This window comes from Rhineura floridana, chromosome 2 (genome assembly GCF_030035675.1).
Source record: "Rhineura floridana isolate rRhiFlo1 chromosome 2, rRhiFlo1.hap2, whole genome shotgun sequence".
Lineage (NCBI taxonomy): Eukaryota > Metazoa > Chordata > Lepidosauria > Squamata > Rhineuridae > Rhineura > Rhineura floridana.
The window spans coordinates 23654658-23674375 of NC_084481.1; the positions used below are offsets into that span (position 1 = coordinate 23654658).

A 19718-nucleotide genomic window follows, 5' to 3' on the forward strand; every position below is an offset into this window, starting at 1 on the left:
CTGTGTTCAAAGTATTTTTTGTAAGATCATACCTTGGAATATATATATTAGAATGACATCTTTTCATTGGTACAGCTATATGAATTGGTTTTGCATTCCTAGGTGCTGTATTTTCAATTTTTCATGAAGAAGCGGCTTGATTTTGGCAGAATTTTTTTTTTTACTCATGCATTTCAAGTTGTTTTTAATATGTTGTTTATGTACACTGTAATTACATTCCTGTTTTCATGCAAAAATGGGAAAATAAAGTTAAGGTTTCATAAATACTGCGTAAGTGCAAAATGTATGGTGCTCAAAGGTTGAGTTGCAACATTCCAGTCTTAAACGATACATGGAATGACATTCCACAAAAATCAAAAAGCAGTTCCAAATAATTGATTTAGGATCTGGTTGTCATGTAGACTCCAGCCGCACAGCCATTCAGTTATATACAATTCTATTACTAAGTGGCTGGAAACTTAATATACTAGTTCTGAGACATGTGGTTGCTTTCAGGAGACCTGTTTATTAAGTATTCATTATGACTGGTTTTGCACAAAGTTTGTATGGAGATTAGACAACACCAACTATTTCTTAAGCATTTATTTTGACATTTTTGCAGGGAGGTTATATGATGTTGAGTGTATCCCCAGTACATTTTCCCATGACTTTCCTTATTGCAAAAATTGCTTTTTCTAAGGGCACGGATTTGTTGCACAAGAGCTCCAAATTAACTTGCATGACCTGAATTTGCTGGTATGTGACTGAATCCTATCCCAAAATAGCAACAGTCTGAAAGCACCCTGGATAGCAGTACAAAAATCACACCCATAAATTCAATGCTTGTCCTCAACAAAGGAGAGTAATAACTGTTTTGGACTAGGTAACCAAGTTGCAACCTGAACCTGAGCTTTATCTCAGGGGTGAGAATCCTCCAGTCCCTGAGCCTAATTAGGCCCAGCATAGGTCCTAATTTGGCCTACAAGGCTATTGCCCCATACCATACCCACCTGCCATACTATGCAACCGGGAGCCTTCAAATGCACTTCCAATTCTGCACTGGCAAGGAAGGCTTGCTATCAGTGCAAGTCAGCTGATTAGTCTTCTGACAGCAAGCCAACTGCGATTGGTTGTACTAGTGAGTTTCCCATAGGAACTCAGTAGTGCAGCCAACCCAGCAGTAAGCGGAACTTAAAAGTCAGCACTTATCAGTGCTAACTTCAAGCCTAGAAGGAAAAATAGGCCACCTGACATCACAGTGATTGAGTTTGGCAGGCCCCACCCACCTGTCAAAATGGCTAAGTAAGGGTAGGGGAAGCCAGGATCGAGCTTATTAGGTGCATTCAGTTCCCCACGCTTACTTAACTTTTTCAGGAGAGCCTGGCCTATGCATGCATTTGTCTGGATCATTTGTCTAACTGAAAAGAGCAAGGAACCCCAAGGCTTGGAAGCCAGGCCTAAGTATTACCAGTGCTGCACAAATATATTCTGAATCCCTCTCTTCCAGCCATAATAGTCAACAGAACACACTGTCAAAAAGGCAAAAAAGGATAATCTGCAGGTGCCCATGACAGTGAGAAATGGAATGGCAAGAATGAAGAGCAGTCACGGAAGCAGAGCAAGGAAAGGGCAACTATAGCCAAACTCCCTAAAAAAAATCTAAAGAAAGTGCAAGGCTATTTTGAAAGATGTATATGCCCTCCTGAACCATGAAAAATTAATATGCAGAACAGATGTACATGCAAATATTCAGAGCCAGTTTATCTTATTCTTTCATATCCAGCATAATAGCACTGCCTGCTGAAAGACCTACATCATACATAAAAGGTGTCATTAAACTCACTACACAGAGACACAATTAAACTTTTTATTCAGGAAAAGCAGTTTTAAAAAATGAACAGAAGAATCCCAGATGGTAGAACACCACCCACAAATCACATTTGTTTGTTAGTGTGTTTTCATTAAGTAAGCAGCTTGCTGAAGCAATTACAGAAATCACTTTAGTTCAGTGTTGTGCAGGCTGATCCTTCCCATGGTTACCCAGAAATAACTTTCACTGTATTCAGTGACAGTGAGCTCTACAATGCGATGCTACACACATACCTGGGAGTAGGTCCAATTAGTCTACAACCTAATGTCAGATATAACCCCCAGGAACTCACAGGATCAGGCTGCAAGTTTGATAACCACAGTACATGTTAATGTACACTTTGGGATTAGAACAGTTTGTTCTAGCACATTAATTTCCACTCCTCTTCACATCCCCCCACAAATCCATAATTCATAGTGCATCACATATTACTTGTCCAGTAACATTAGTGTTACAATCCACACATACAATCGAGAAAAGGAGAATGGGTGACCTGTAGCCTGATTTTGAAAACTAAATCTAGTCTTACTTCTAAGAAGAAAGCCTATTTGCAGAAGTCAGAAATACTGCCTGAACCAAGGAAAACTGCCTGATCCTGGACAGGCACATTAACAAAACATAGTGAGATTGCTTTCCCTTTTTTGCTGCCAAGTGCAATATTAGCATCAAATCCAACCAGTGCTGCAGAACTAGACAAAGACATTCCACTTTTAAAAGATCTATTTAAATTTATTCTCTATATTAATAGTTCAAAATCACTTACACAAGCAGTTGCTGCAACACTAGTTTGTTGGATACAGGATATATGCAAGTGACTGTATTGTGTTTTTTACCATTTCATGAAAAACATGTCACCTGCATCCCTGAACACCAGTCCTGTTATGCCATTGCAATATTTTGCTCTATCAAAACAAGCCACAGCTTAATTTCCATCTGCAGCAATTTGATCAACAGCACCTCAATTCAGATAAGGAGATGCCAGAACACTTGCTGGACTGGGAACAAACATGCACCCAAATGAGGTTGCAGCCTATTTGCACTGCACTATTTGAATCAGCATTATTGTGCAACTAATTGCATGTTAACACTTGGGGACTGGAACAGTTCTTTTTAAATGCATCATTCAGGCTAGGCCAGAACTATTGATCATTAAATTATGGGTGCTGTAGTTTAGTTATATTATTATAGTGCCGTATTTTATAGTGGTTTTTTTAAAGAAAATATGGTGCAAAATTTTCCAAGAACTTTTTTTTACTAGAAAACAGCGTGCATGCATTCACACGCACGGGAATGGAGCAGTAGGATCAGAAAATAAAGCCATAATTATTTCAATCCAAAATACTAAGGTGTAATAAGTGTAGGGCAAAAATCAAGCACATACACAGCAGTGCAACACACAAGATCTCAAGGCAAAGAAACAACAGCTTGAGCTAACTTTAAGTGATTTTCAAGGGATTTAAATCCTCCAGAAGTAAGGCAGAGATACCACAGAATCCGAGAACAAAAGAGTACACACGTGGTTATGCCCTGCAGTGTAACACGTGAACCAGGCCTGGTCATTTAAATCTAGAAGAGCCAGCAGACAAGCGCATGGTGAGTGGATAGGAAGCTGGAAAGAAGAGGCGGCGGCGGCGTGCAGCACTGTGGGCCTCCCGACGAGGCCACGAGCCTGATCGATACTGGGCTGATGATGCCCTTCCTAAGGTCCGTTTCAGGTCATCGCCGGCTCAAAAGGAAGGGACGTAGGATGCGAATCACCAACCCCCGTCTATGTGAAGAAACACCATCACCTTGGGAGTCAAACGCTCCTGCAGGGCGCTACAACAACCTTTTGTGTCTGTCCTTCCCCTTCCTGCTTGCCGTCGTCCCCCTCCTCAACCACACCTGAGGAGAGGAAGCAGCTGCGGGCTCCCACCAGCGAAGAAGGCAAAGGGGAGACCAAACTAGTACACCTCTGCCCCCCGCCATCACCTCCACATGCCTCCTTTCCTCCCCCTTCCCTCGGCCCTTCATCTGAAGGGGGTGCAACGGAAGGAAGCAAATCCCCTGGAATACATTAGGAAGCCGAGTGGGTGGGAGGGAAGGAAGGAGAGAAGGGGTGGGGGTGCCTAGTCCTGCGTATAAAGGTGGGTGGAGAATCAGCCTCTTCTATTACTCGGGTCCCCTCCCCAACTCCCTCATTATTCCCAGGCCCCCATTTCCCCCCCCCTTTTTGTCCTCCTCCCCACGCGACGGAAGAGGCAGCAGCAAGCAGCAACCACTGCAAGGAAAGAAGCCAGCAGGTCCCGCCGAAACTGAATCCCCGCCGCCTCCTCTTTTCTCCGGGCAAGTGAGGGGCCTGCCGCTGCCACCTCCCCCCCCACCCAATCCGTCTCCCGTCACGCGGTGCTGCCGCAGCAGCAGAGCCGGCCGGCTGGCCGGCCTGTATGGGGGAGGGAATGTAAACAAACAGGGTTTTATAGCTACCTCAGCGCGAGTGTGCCGTGTGCATCTCCCTCTCCGCTCGGTACCAAAACCGCCGCGCGCGCGGGTGCCGCCTCCTCCTCCCACTCCGCAGTGGTGCTGCTGCTGCTCCTCCTGCGGCTAACTGGCTGGGCTTGCTACTACTTACTACTACTGCCACGGCCTCCTCTGCTACGCCATTCACCAAAGCCGCTTACGCCGGGTGCCGACCTTTTCTTCAAGCGCAGCTACGGCACTCCGCGCCCGCAAGGGCTACGCAATCTTACCACCCAAACGCCCTTGCAGGGCCAATGCGGCGCAGCAGCAGCTACGCAAACGGCGTAGTGGTGGCAGTAGCGGCGGCGCTCTGCGTTCAAGTTGGGAGCATGCGCAGTTGGGCGAGCTGCTTCCCGGGCAGAAAATGAGAGAGGAAAAAAGCTTTCTTCGTTCTTGCTGGGTTTGGTGGACTGGAAGCTGGTAGCTGCGGCGTAGTGGCAGCAAAATACTGCACCGCTGAGAACGCCCACCCGAATCGTTTCCCCGCTTTTCGTGTGCAAATGAAGAGCCCTGATTCTCCTGCAGGTCCCCGAGGAGAAGGCGTGGGGGTTTTAAAGTTTAAACTAAGCGTTGCAGGGTGGAGCAGGAAAGGAGAGTTTAGAGCGTGGTGCTTTCACAGGGAGGGAGGGAGAGAGAAAGAGATTAAGGCCATAGCCAGGAGTGACCCTGGGGCTATGATCCCTTCACACACGCGCACGAATTTCTTTTGCAAGCTCTCGTTTAAATGGCCTCTTATTTCCTCCCCCATTTGTTCACTCATCTCACTTCAAAAAGGGCCATCGACGTTACGCTCTGTGTAATTTCAGCCCATGTAGAACTTACTACTGTAAGTTCCAAAGTACCTTTAGCCAGCAGCCCCTACCAGCGTCTACCCCCCGTGCTTTTTTCCTCTGCAGTTCAGGCATGGTGTAGTTCATTAGAAAAAATGTTCATGGGCGTCCTTGTGCCGTTTCCAGAATATCTTTTATACACCTTTTATATATCACTGTTAGGCACCTGGTTAATGTGGAGTGACTACCACTGGTTGGTCTTGGCATGTTATTAAAGGAGTTTTTTTGTAAACCATTTAGAAATTTTCTACAATCAAGTAGTTAAATAAATAAAATAAAGTGGGTGAGAATCCCGAATTTATCTGGAAGGCCTGCTCACGTTGTGCCCACCACCATCAAGGTGGTCAAGTATAGTGGCCACCATGTCTACTGTTCAAGGGAGGCTATAAAACAAACTATTGAACTCTTGATGGGCCCTCACATTTGTTGGGTAGACTGCTTTTGGCTGGTGGGATACAAATTGTGCAGGCCTAATCTGAAGTGAGTGAGTGAGAAAAGTGTCCCCTGTTACTTCCTTTACTGTGAGCTCAACAGCTAAGGCTGCAGTCCTATTACCCTGGGACTAAGCCTCATTGAGCTTAGTGGGACTTCCTCCTGAATAGTTACACATTGTAGGAGCATAGGATGCTGCCTTCTGCTGAGTCAGGTCATTTGTCCATCTAGCTTAGTGTTGTCTATAATGACTGGCAGCAGTTCTCCATGATTTCAGATGGAATTTTTCGCAGCCCCGCTTGCAGATGCCAGGGTTGGGACCTGGGGCCTTCTGCAAGCAAGGCAGATGCTCTGCCACTAAGAGCTAAGGCTCTTCTTGTAAGTTATAAGCTATTAGTAGAAACTGCCTCCACATTATGAAAGCCTGAGTTTGTTGACTTCATATTTTTGCAGGGCTGTGGAGTCAGAGTCATGGAGTTGGAGTCAGAAGCAATTTTGGGTGGCGTCGGAGTCAGTAGAAATGTACTGACTCCGACTTCAAAATAAAATTGATATTTTAATATTAATATTAATTTATTAATGTTAATACATTAATGTACATTTGCCATTTATGAAGGAGTCAGACAGTAGAAAAATTAATATACATTTGCCATTTATGAAGGAGTTGGAGTCGGACAGTAGAAAAATAGAGGAGTCGGAGTCGAAGCTTTGACATACCGACTCCACAGCCCTGTATTTTTGTTTATATTTAGCCCATCGTCTCATGGTTACAAATGGTGGCTGATATAGGCTGATGAGAATTGGAGTAAAACAATACCTGGATGGTCACAGGTTGCCCATGGCTGTTTTATATCCTGCAAGATTTGTCATGTCTGAATAACAGTTTTCAGGAGCTAGTCTCAAGAAATGGTTAACCACAGCCTCATGAATATTGCAGGCCAAAATATACCAACACTAAGAAAGAAGCAGTGATGGCCACCAACTTGGACAAATTCATGGAGGATAAGGCTATCAGTGGCAACGTGCCATGATGGCTGTGCTCTGTCTCCACAGTAAGAGGCAGTATACCTCCAAACACCAGTTGCTGGAAACAGCAGGACAGGGAATCAAAGAATCATAGAATAGTAGACTTGGAAGGGGCCTGTAAAGCCATCAAGTCCAACCACCTGCTCAATGCAGGAATCCAGGGAGTGCTCTTACGTCTTAGGTCATGCTTGTATGCTTCCCATAGGCATCTGGTTGGCCACTGTGAGAACAGGATGCTGGACTAGATGGGCCTGTGGCCTGATCTGGCAGGCTGTTCTTATGTTCTCAGTGGTAGAAGACATGCTTTGTATGAAGAAGGTCCCAGATTCAGTCCCTGGTATCACCAGGGAGATTCCTGTCTGAAATGCTGGAGAGCTGCTCCCAGTCACTGTGTATTGATTGAACTAGATGGACCAACAGTCTGATGGTATAAGGCAGCTTCATATGTTCCTCTTAAGTTCCGTTGTATCAAAGAGAGTCCTCACTCTGCTGATACCGTAATGGCTGCCTCTGCGTTAAAAAGATAATCTATATTTTTGAACAGAGGTGATTATAGGCATTAGCAGATTTTCAGCATATGTGTTGGTTTTTGATACATCCCCATCCAGGCCTTGTAAGATTTTTGGATCAGGGCTTTTTTTTTTTTTTTTTTAAAGACCAGTTCTTTAAGGCTGGAAATCCAGATATTTTCCATCAGTTGATTCATGGACTGAGCATCCGGCTACTGGGACTGGCAACATATGAAATCAAACTGACTGGAAAAACTATTCATTTGTTAAGTGCTTTGACCTATAAAAACACAATACATATAAAATACACACAGCTCTATTGCTCAATAACATCTGAAGCAGGAGAGGCTGTGAATGATCTGGATCGATCTCTGAATGCTGTATTGGACTGGATGAGGGCGAATAAACTGCTTGAATCCTGGGAAGACAGAGGCTCTTTGGATAGATGGTTCCCATGTCCGGGACATAGACAGATTACCTGTTCTGAATGGGGCTGCGCTCCCTCTGAAGGAGCAGGTCCATAGCTTAGGGCTACTCCTGGATTCATCTTTGTCAAGAGAGGCCCATGTTACCTCTGTAGCTTGGAGTGCCTTTTACCAGCGTTGTCTGGTTCATTAGCTATGGCCATTACAGGACAGGCTTAGCCTGACCTCTGTAGTCCATGTCTTGGTAACCTTGAGGCTGGATTATTGCAATGTGCTCTATGTGGGGCTTCCCTTGGCGCTGGTTCAGAAGCTTCAGCTGGTGCAAAATGCGGTGGCCAGACTGCTGATGGGGGCATATGACTGACAACATGTGACACCACTCTTAAAAATCTGCACTGGCTACGCATCCACTACCGAGCCAGGTTCAAGGTCCTTGTATTAATTTACAAAGCCCCGAACAACTTGGGTCCTGGGTAGCTTAGGGATGGCCTGAACCTTATATCCCAGCTTGATCACTGAGATCATCTGCAGGAGCGGCTTTGATTGTCCCCCGAGTTGGCGAGGCTCATTGAACATCGACACAAAATAGCCTTCAGTGTCATCGGCCCAGTTCTCTAGAATGCTCTGCCAATGGAGATTCAGCAGGTGCCTTCTGTTTTAACTTTAAAACACCTGCTGAAAACCTTTTTGTTCTGCCAGGCTTATGAAGGCAATTCAGATGATGTCTTTTGCAACAGTTGACCTTTGTTTTTATTGTATCTTTAATGTTAATTGTATGTTTGTTCATTATTTTTAATGTGTTGTAAACTGCTTTGATGTTTTTCACGAAATAGTGGTATGGAAATATATTTGTAAATAAAATGAATTAAATAAAGTATGGTAGGCTTCTGCCATATATGTAAGTGTGTGTGTATATAGCACACTAAAGTCAGAAAGGCATTAGTTTCACTTGCTTCCAGAATAGTAGCTGTATTGATTTGTTGTGTCTGTTAAAAAATCCTCTGTATATTTACTTGAGAGTTACCCAATCAAACCCAGTGGGTCTTAGTTCTGAGTAAACTTGCATACGATTGGAAATTTTAATTTGAGGTAGCCATGGTGAAAATTGGACCAGGATTAGTTAATCTGGAAACCCTTTGTCTCTGGGTCTGCCCATCGTTGACTCTAACTCTGCCCACCAGCAGCATGTGGCCCCCAACAGATCATCCCCAAAGGAATGCGGCCCTCAACAGAAGCAAGGTTGCCTACCCCTACTGTAGCGTATGGAAGGCACTCGTGCTCCACCTCCACTAAGCACCCTTTTTCCTTCCCCAGTTTTATGTAAGTATGCTACTTGCAAGCAGTAAAAACAAAGCAAAAAGCGCAGGTTGGAGATCTGTCTCCATTTCATAAGGATTACTGAGGTATTCAGGGCCCTTCATTCCCTCCAGGTGGAAAAAAAGAAAACAGGATCAGATACGTATATTATTAATTAGATTCATATTATGGCCATACTTGATATGAGCCACATTTTATTCATTTGTTTCATTTTTGACCAGCAGAAGGGGAAGAGCTTACTAATCATTTGTATGGCACTTTATCCCGTTACACACTCTGACTGTGTTCACGTGACCACAGGTATTTCTATAGGGCTTATTTTAAAAGGCACCTCTTACCTCTGGAGTGTGCACATATAGTTTGATAGCTTCTCCACTCAGTGCTTGAATTATTTATTATTTATTTATTATGGGGCAAGAGGTAAGGGGACCCTTAATGAAATCCTCAAACTCTACCTTCTACTATCATCCTATTAGCCAAATCATTTAGTCTTCTGCACACAGTAGCTAGAGGGGCTGCTAAAGCCCCCCCACTTTAATTCAAGCAGTGCTATCCCAACCCATCTGAAGATCACATTCGGAGTCAGTTCTTACATTGCTCTTATATTGCTACAAAGGAAATAAGGAAGTGACTACCTTTAGTACTTTTTACTACTGTCACCCTGGGCTCCTTTGGAAGGAAGGGTGAAACAGAAACAACAACAACAATAATAGCAACTCTTTAATTTTCCTAACTGAAGGGAAGGAATGATTAATATGTGTTTTGGGGTAACCAATCCATGCTAAGCAACTTTGATGAATATGGATAGATCTCACTGAAGAAAGGAATGTAGTTCACATACTTGCTCTATAGACCTTTCTTTGAGTACGAAATCTGCACTGGGTTGTAATCTCGTGCAGTTGCCATACAAAGATAACCTAGAGGAGAAAAACACGACATACTTTCAAAACAGTAAAATATTAGCATCTTTCAGCTGGGATAGTAATACTCATTGCTCTTCCAAGTAGTTAGTGCTCCTATCTGGAAGAGGGATCATACAGGAGCAATTTCAGCAGTAGCTGGAGGTTGTGTGCAGAGGTGGGCTGCACTGATAAGACTGCACAGTGTGTTCTGTTCGGCCAAGGTGGATGGATGGTTCAGGGCACTTTGTAATGTGTTCTAGAAGGAGGAAGGTTGTTAATGGGTTGCAGCAAATGGCTAGAGGGATTAATGTTTTGAAGCAGAGGCCAGTGTATGATGTTACGGTTTTGCAAATAAGTCATTGGACAGTGTTGGTGCCAGCTCCAGGGTTTTTGTTTTGTGGGGGCAGGCTTACGCAAGGCACCCTCAATGGGTCCCTTGCCACAGTGAGTCTACCCCTTCACTGCTTTTGCCAGCTTCTGCTTCTCTGCCTCACCATGTCTTGGCATCCAGAGCCAAAGAGCAACCAGGCAGTGATGGTTTCTCTTCCTCCTCCTCACCTTTTCCTCTTGTTTTGTTGTTGCTGTTTGCTCATTCCTGCTGGGCCAGACTGAGAGGCAGGTGAACAAGCAGCTTGCAGTGTTGAAGATGGAGAGTAGGTCCAGGGGCTCTTGTCAGTGGGACTCCTGCTGGGGTGTGGAACCTTGGCAAGTGACCATTTATGCTTGCCCTTGATGCCGAACTCTGGACAGCCTGATGTGATCGGTCCAAAAAATTACTGAGACCCTCAGTGGGCATGGAAAGAGACAACTGAGCAAACCGCTCTATTTCAGGGACAGCCCTCTTGTTTTCTTTTTGTGAGGATCTTAGAATCATGCATGGTGCCCTGAAGAACCCCTTGGATTCCTCCCACTCTGGCTGCATTAATTTCTTTATCTAGAAAACTTCTTGATCAAAGAGCTGTCCAGGTGATGAAGGAATAAAACTGTAAATAAAGCACAGATACAATCAACAAATCCACAAATATAAAAATCAATAAAACTTTAGAAACAAATGGAAATGGATTGCCTTCAAGTTGATTCCGACTTATGGTGACCCTATGAATAGGGTTTTCATGGTAAGCAGTATTCAGAGGTGGTTTACCATTGCCTTCCTCTGAGGCTGAGAGGCAGTGACTGGCCTAAGGTCACCCAGTGAGCTTCATGGCTGTGTGGGGATTTGAACCCTGGTCGTAGTCCAGCACTCTAACCGCTATGCCACACTGGCTCTCTTTAGAAACAAATATAGGTAAGTAAATCATATATCTAGGTAGACCTGCTGAAACAGAAGTGTTCAGCGGGTGTCTAAAACAATATAGTGAGGGTGCCTACCTAACAGTAGACAGTTCCAAAGCACAAGTGCTGCCACACCAAATATTTGAAAAACCTCGGGTGTAAATATTTGCAGTAGGAGTTCTGTTGGTAGTTCCATCACCCTCAGAAGTACAGGGAATTGCAGCCTAGCAGAGGGCTTTCTCAGTGGCAGGCCCTAAATTGTGGAACTCCCTTCCCACAGAGGTCTGTCTGGCACAGAGATGGGGAACCTTTTTCACCCAGCAGACCAGATCTTTTATCTGTCTCTACCTCGTGGGACAACTCACCTGTCAATAACCTGATATGGTAGTGACATCAGGTGATTGACAGGTGAGTCAAATTCCCTTGCTCAGTGCTTCCCAAGCATTTAGCATAGGGCTGGCAAAGCGGCTTTCTGCAGGGATCGGCTGAGTGATGGAGTTCTCTGTGGGGAATTCGGTTGCCCAGTCAATCCAGCCATGTCTCTTCCTGCCCCACACCTAATGTCACATATTTTATTTCTTGATTGATTTAACAGAATTTATATGCTGCTTGATTGTAATAAAACCTGTAAGCGGTTTACAAAATAATAATTAAAATTATCAAAGTTAATTTGTTAACTTTGAAAAAGTTAAAAACAAGTAATTAAAAACATTTGAAAGATAATGGAAACAGTGAGCTAAAACGAGATTAAAACATGTCAGCATCTGCAAGCCTGGCTAGATTTGCCTAAACAAGAATGTTTTAAGCAAGCGCTGAGAAGAGGACAGCAATGTGACATGTGGACCATATGATGTCAGGTGTGAGCCAGCTGGGCGTGGTTTGGGTAAAACTGCCTCGTGGGCCAAATTGGGATCCCTGCAAAGTCAAATGTGGGCTGCCAGGTGGCGGTTCCCCTCCACTGGTCTAGCATCTTCATTGCACAGCTTTCGCCATATGCTGAAGACACACCCCTTTACCCTGGCCTTTGACAGCTAAGGAGTTTTGCTTGGTGGGACCCTCCTGCTTAGCTGAAGTTATACTCTTCTGTTCCATTTGGAATGGTTTTACTTGTTTTTATAACAGCAACAGGTTTATCTGTTTTTACAACTGGGCATTATATTGTTGTAGCCTGCCTCAAGACCTGAAAGTGAAAAGAGGGTAAGAAATATTACATATAATAAATAAAAGATTGACTCCACAGAAATGTGGAATTGACATTATGTGGCACTTATAAAAGTGCAAGTTCCATAGATCGAAGCAGGCACGGATGGGGCAAGGCCATCCCTTATTTACTGATTTATTTATTTATTGTACTTATATACCGCCCCATAGCCGAAGCTCTCTGGGCGGTAAACTTTACATCAACAGGGTTTTCAGTGGTTTTTCCTTCCCACGGTGGGAGGGGATCCTGCCTGATAGCCACTTAACAACACTGAAAAGTCTTCAGTATTTGCTGGTACTCGCTACCCTTCCTTGCATCAGGCCTCAGCCCCCAGAGGGTTGTGGCTGCAGTATTAGTGAACTCATTGGTATTCAAGATCAGATTAAGGGGTTGGGTAGGTTACACCCATTCAGAGCCAAATAGGATTGGAGTTCGGTTCTTTGTGCTAGATGTACACAGAAGGCAGTTAGCCATGCTAACATCCAAAACATAATTTTTAGCACTGGTTTAACTGATGCAGGTGGCATGTGGAACATCACATTCGCTCCACCCATTTCCTTTGTGCCATCAGGAACAACTGTGACTCAGTTACTGATGCTGTCCAGAGTTTGATGATATCTGGCCCTTGGTGTGAAATAGTCACGGAGTGTAGATTTTATTTTTATATAAGAATTCCTTTTGCCCCTGAAAAACAGTTGTTGAGAGCTGCACCACGGGGCGATCTTCGGTGGCTCTGTGGTACGACTAGCCCAACCAGAAGCAAGGATGGTTGAGCTGGAAGTGTAGTACACAGGTACATAGGAAGCCACTTTACACTGAGGGAGACCATTGGTTCAACTAGCTCGGTATTGTTTACATTGACTGGCAACTTTCTCCGTTGCTAAATACATATACGCAGCCCAGTCTAAAAGAACTCAATTATCCTCTTGAATATCCTATAAACATTTTACTCTGATCTACTCAATTTTAATTTTAATTCTGTTATTTTTTATTCTTATAATGCGTAACAAATTATTTTATTTATGTATCAAGTATTAAGCATACCAATGCACTTTTTATGCCCATGAAACACATTATCTGTTCTGTATGTGTGTAATTTTTATGCCCATGAAACACGTTATCTGTTCTGTACGTGTGTAATTTTATGAACTGATACACCTATGCTTTTTACGGGTCATAGACCGCAATAAATATTGATTGATTGATTGACTGGCAATGGCTCTCCAGGATTTCAGGCTGGGGACATTCCCAGCCCTATTTGGAGATGCCAGGGATTGAACCATCAGACTGCATGCAAAGCAGATGCTCTAGCATTGAGGTATGACCCTGTCAGGCCAACCTAGGCCCATCAGCATTTAAGTGGCAGGTAACAGGCTGTGGGGAGTGGAAGGAAGAGGGCTTGCCTTCCTACCATAGCAAATGGCCATAGGATCCACAGACTCACATACTCAGCACATCAGCTGTCCTTCCCTCTCTCAAAGCACCAGCTATGGTACCTCAGCCAATGACAGCCAGTTTAGAATTTGGGTGAGCAATATGTTTTTGACCGCTTACAGATGATGCTCAGAGTTAGCTTCTCAGTTGCAGTTCAGAGCTGAAGGGAGTCTTAACCAGCCCTAGTCCCAATTAAAGATGAGATATTGCAGGGGTGAGGAGCCACAATAAATTCCTCAAGGGTAAATGCAGGGTGAAAAGGGGGGAGGGAGGGAGATAAAGTATGCATAAACCTATAGGGTAGATTATGCCTTAGTTCTTTGGGATTTGAGGCCCATATCTTTAGCCTTAGAAGAGGCTGATGGCATAGTAGTGTGGATTACATCTGGTCCATCTACTGATCTGAAAGAAAATGTTCCTTTAAAGCCAAATGTGTACATGTTCAGGGGTACATTTTGATATAACTTGATTTGGAGTATGTGTGCCATTTTCTGCTCTGCCTTAAGCAGCAAAACATCTTGGGCCACCCTGACCTTTGGAGAACAGTGTATAAAGGTGGATGTTTGCTTCACAAACTGGGATCAGATTTGTTTGTCTCATTTGGGCCTGAGGAAAGAACCCAACTTCAGTTCCAGGGATGTGTACCGAGGTGGGGCTGCCCTCCCCTCTTAGCAGCCCAATGGAGCATTTTGTTTTGCTGGTAGATTTGCCAGCTGGCCAGCATTTCATGAACCTGGTTGGCAGTTCATCCACCTGTGTAGTTTCCCAAAAAGGATCTAAAGCAAAACAAATGAAGACATTAACCTTGTTTGCACATCATAGTAAGCTGTAAACCCCTGGCTTACTGTAGACGAGCCAGTCACTTCTGTTTCACTGGGCCCTGTTCCTCCCAGCTCAAATTGGGAGGAAACAAACCACAATTTCTGGCTTAACAGTACATGCCAAACCAGGGTTTGCTTGGAGACAAAGCATCAGCCTTATGCATGTTTTTCCCCATCGCACTACTGGGCAGCTTCTCCCAGTAGGTTAAAGGATTTCCCCCCCCAGTTCCACTGGGAGATCAAATGTTTTCAAGTATTCAAAGCTGCCTGTGGGTGAAACTAGAGATAATGGAGGCACCTGTTTGTTTAGCCACAGGATTGCCCCATTCATATATACAGCAGAGAGTTGGGGATCTGATTTTAACATCAAAAGAGATGTCCTAGTGAGGCCAGGTAACCCCCCCAAAAAAACTTTCATTATCCTGGACACTTTTCTTCTAGCATTGCTCAGCTCAGTTCAGACAGCAGATTGTGGGGATGAAGGATGGGTTCATCTCCCCCCCCATGACCCCTTTGATGTAAAACCTGATCCTTGGCCTCATTTTATTTGCAAACTGGGCAGATACATGATTATACAAGCTTGACTGCCGCTATCACCTCTTATGTAGCCCTTTATCTTTAAAATAGCTCTGTTGAAATAATAAGTGGAGCTTCCTTTTTGCATCAAGTCCACAGCAGTATTTTAGTTTCAAGTTTACCCTTATAGTCACATGCTTCTTTTCAAAGTCTTTTGTAGATCAGGCTGAAGTCAAATGGGTGACCTGGAAAACTTCCTAAAGTTTTTAGTTTGTACAAAAGCGTAACCTATTGGAAGGATTTCTTTAAAACCCACAAACACAGTTTTCATAACTCAAGGCAGCTCCAACCACCAAATGAAGCTATTTTAAAAGCATAACACAGCTTGATTTAAAATAACAATACCCTTTTGTCCTCAGCAAAACCATTGCCTTTTGTTTCTATAGTCTTAGGGTTTGGGGGGGGGGATTTTTATATTCAGCTGATCAAAATGAATGTGGAAAAATACATTGCCCACTTTCCTTGGTTACAAATAATCATACTCCAATAAGTACGAATTTTAAATTATACACATATATATTTATACATTTCTGCCAAACGTTGGGGGAGGGGGATATACTATACATAGATGATATATAAATGGATGGTGTTGGGAAGACAGTTGAATATTTGCATGGTTAGATGTTGTTGTGAATTTTTTTTTTCTGTAATTATTATTAATTTATTTGTTTGTTGTGACTCATGGTCAAAACAATATAGAATTACCTTAGGAGAGGGAATCTCGCAGGTGTAGATTCTTGCACAAAGGTATGCCTGCTGAAATTTTGCACCTAAAGGTGCAGGAACCCTTCACTTTTTAAAACCTGTGCTACATACATACTATACATTTAAAGCACATTCAAAGCACATTTTTCCCCACCCTAAAGAATTATGAATTGTAACTCTGTGAGGGTAAAGGATAGTTCTCAGGATACTTTTTTTTTTTTTTAGAGAGAGAGAGAACGAGAGAGAGAGATGCTTTAAAGACATGGTGTGTACAGAGTCAGCCTGCTCTTCAATGTTGATCAATGCTAGATCCATTTCTGACTCAGCAGAATTATTTAATACTGTTGAATATCTCTTTCCAATTTCAGGCCAATTTATTTTCATTGTATGTGTGGATTTTTAGCTGCTGATGTACTCATCTTATGTTAACTGCTTCAAGGCTAGATTTCTCAAGCTTATTAAAGAGCGCGTGTGGAATTAGGTCAAAAGACCTTCCTAAATATATCATCTGCATTCCACGTGTCTACTAACCCAGTTATTTATTTATCAAAACAGGGAGCTAGGATGGGACGAAGTTAGCAATGTTGACTGCTAATAATCACTCTGTTTTCTTCTGGGCACTCCCCAACTCGTGGGTGTGATCCAGGCGAACATACACATTAATAAGTCCCACTGAGTTCAAATGGGTCAGGTGAGCACATGCTTCAATCTCTCCCATTGCCAGCAACATTCTAGCATGTTGTTTTACTATTTAATAAATTATGGCTCCAATTCTACCCATATCTATTTTAGAGGAAATTCCAATGAATTAAGTTGGTCTTACTTCTGAGTAAACCTGTACAGAATTGCACTGATAACGACTTTAAACATATTAGACTACTTGCATCCAGTCTGTCTGTCTCTCTGTCTGCCTATCTAGCCCCAAATAATCTTAGAGGTGCCCTCTTCATAAATTTCCTCATTACAGGTTTGCAGGGAAACTTTATTATATTGATTTCAGAGATGGCTAATAATGACACCAGGATTCTTATCCAATAACTTAGGCGGAAGGGGTTGTTTGTAGCGGGATTTGGTCTTATGAATGGACAGTTTGCTTTTCTATGAAACTACCTGCTAGGAGTGTTTGGTTGATTTGGCCTTTCTTTTGGATGTGCAGATGACATTGATAGTGAGGAATGCCCTTTTCCAGCTTGGTTTGGTATGCCAGCCGTGACACTTCCTTTCGAAGTTGGACTGTGCCATGGTCATTCATGCTGTAATTGCCTTGAAAAACATTTGGAAACTCTGGTACAAAATCTTGCCATCAGGCTACTGGCTTGGGCTAGGTGTTCAGAATGTATTATGCCCATTTTGTGCAACCTACATGCTGGTTTGTTTCCAGGCTAAGTTCATGGTGCTGGTGTTAACCTTTAAAGGCTTGAATGAATTGGGACCTGGCTATCTCATGGGCAACCTTCCTCTATACATTCCTCCTTGCATGCTGCATTCAGTATCTGAAGCCTTGCTCCACGTTCCATGGCTAAACGAGATATGGCGGACAGCCACTAGGAACAGTGCCTTTTCAGCAGTTGTCCCCATTTTGTCGAATGCCTTCCTGAGGGAGGGTTGTCAGATCCTGATGCTCTTTTGGGTGTCTGACTGAAACATGGCTGTTTCAGAAATCTTTTAGTTTATTGTTCTCCTCTCTATTTTAGTGCTATACCACCACAACTGATGGTTTGCAATCTTTGATACTTTGTAATTTTATAGTGGGTGTTTTTATCTATTGCTTGGCGTTTTTATGTTGTAATAAGCTGCTTTAAGTTCACTTGTGAGAAAAGGTGAGTCATATTTTTTTTAACCAGATAAATAAATTTGGCTACGGAGCTCTTCAGGCTGATATAATGGAGTTATGTTCTTCCTGCTAGCTTAACATAACAACAAAGCTTTAGATATGATGAGGTATAATAGTGAGATATTGTCACAGGATCTTTCCTTGCCACATACTGGTAGAATGTGTGGCTACATTCCATGATTTACAGGTGTACCAAGAGTGGATTGTGGTAGTTACTTATCACATCAAACATGAAGAGCATGGAACAGTGTGAGGTTGGTTATGACATTTTTACTCTGGTGGTTAACGGTTAATGCCACAGTTTGCAGTTGTAAGGGTACACATATATCTTAAGTGGCATGAGAAAATGGTGAGAGTTCAGAGTTATATTCAGAGTGTATTGAAGAAAAATGAGATACTTTAACTTGGACCTCAAAGAGAACTCTCCTTACAGGATTCAGATGAACCCCCTCCTATGCTGAAAGCATATATGAAGTGATTGCAGGGTCACATGAATTAGTCCCACAGCTACTGACATGGCCACATGTTTAATGTCAGTTTGAAGGGGCAGCATATACTCTTTACATGAAGGATGGTGATCAAATCACTTTATTTAGAACAAACTTTAATATGTTAGGCATGAGAAAAGCCCGCCAGAAATCGATCTTTTCCCCTGCCTCAGGGCCTAGTCTCTAGAGCTCCTGAATTTTATGCGAAACCTGGACAAGAATAGTGCCAGACTCTGGTGAACTGGGACACATAAAACATGGACTGGATTCCCTTCACATTGCTTATGCCTGCACTGTTGTACACATAAAGCTCCTTCATGAAATGGCGAATCCTGGGTGAATCAGGATTCCTCCTCATGCAGAGGAGCTCCCATCACATAAACTCTGTACCAGGGCTGGCAGAGGGCTATCCCACAGGACTTTGTGATCCCCTTACCTGTGCATGAGGGGGTTTATTTGAACCCCAGTTTACAAATGAGAAGGAATGGCTTGTGTTCTGCTGATTTTCAGGATGCTAAATTGCTGTTGCATCTGGAGGGACAAAAATCATTCATGAATTAGATTAGTTGTGGCTTATTAAACAGCTGCAATCCTGTGCACACTTTCTGGAGACCAAGGCTCACTGAAGTCAATAGAATTTAGGGCTTACTTTTGAATCAAACTTGCTTAGGCTAGATCTGTCAGCAGGAAACTCTAGTTTTACTATTTGGATTAAATCTAAATTATTATTTTACAATCAGAAAGGTGCTCTTTCCAAAATTATTTTCAGAGCATATAACACAACAATTAGCAAGGCAAGGATTTTTAGAGCATCACAATCTCTCTCTCTCTCTCTTGGAACACAGGATTATTGAGGGGTGAAAGGTATTGTTAAAATACTAAGAATGTGAATGCTTTCATTCAGGAAATCACCTTATAATGAAGACTTTTGCTCCTGATTATCTGAGGGAAACTTACATGTCATGGGTTTACCATTATGACTATATACAAGTGAACCTTAAGAATTCTTTTCTATATCTCTGTTCAGACCAACATGTCACAAGTAAGGGGCACTTCGACAATTTGGCAGTCAAAATAAGGGATGCAGTGATGATTTTCTAGAATAAGGCTATTCTAAATCCTGGGATTTAGCTGCAGGTATTGACCCATTTCAAGTTCAATTGTATGCAATGGTTTTTCAATGCAAACAAAAGACTACAGCTATTGGTTAGCCTTTAGTATATTCTAGTGCAAATGCATACACTTTACATGTAAAGGCAGCGTGCTCATTTCTTTACTCAAGTCAATAAAACCCCAAGACAAGAATTTGGCTCCATCTTTTTAAACTACTTGGTTGGTTGAGATATGTTAAAAGGAATTAATTGTTTGTATCCAACTGATGCATAGTGAAACACCCACTGAAATAGTAGACAAGTTAGTAATGTCCATTGGTTTTAATGGGTCTGCTCAAGCATGATTTTACAGTACAATCCAAACCCAAAATCTACTGGGACAAGTGAGTTTGGATTTGGTGGATCTTAGGCTTTCCTGCATGCCTGAGTAAGTCCCTCACCCAGGCTCGCCAGGGCTCAGCTGGCAGAACTTAAGTTACACCAGTG

General features: G+C 43.0%; 1 protein-coding gene across 3 annotated transcripts in view; it reads right to left on the minus strand.

The window, feature by feature from the left end:
* The window catches only part of SLC39A10 (solute carrier family 39 member 10), a 73282-nt gene extending 68484 nt beyond the window's left edge, over positions 1-4798 (minus strand). The window contains exon 1 of one of the 3 annotated variants that reach the window (XM_061608181.1): positions 4461-4798. The gene's annotated coding sequence lies outside the window, so the exon portion shown is untranslated. The other 2 variants (XM_061608180.1, XM_061608182.1) reach the window with 2 other exon arrangements.
* Positions 4799-19718: the final 14920 nt, after the last annotated feature.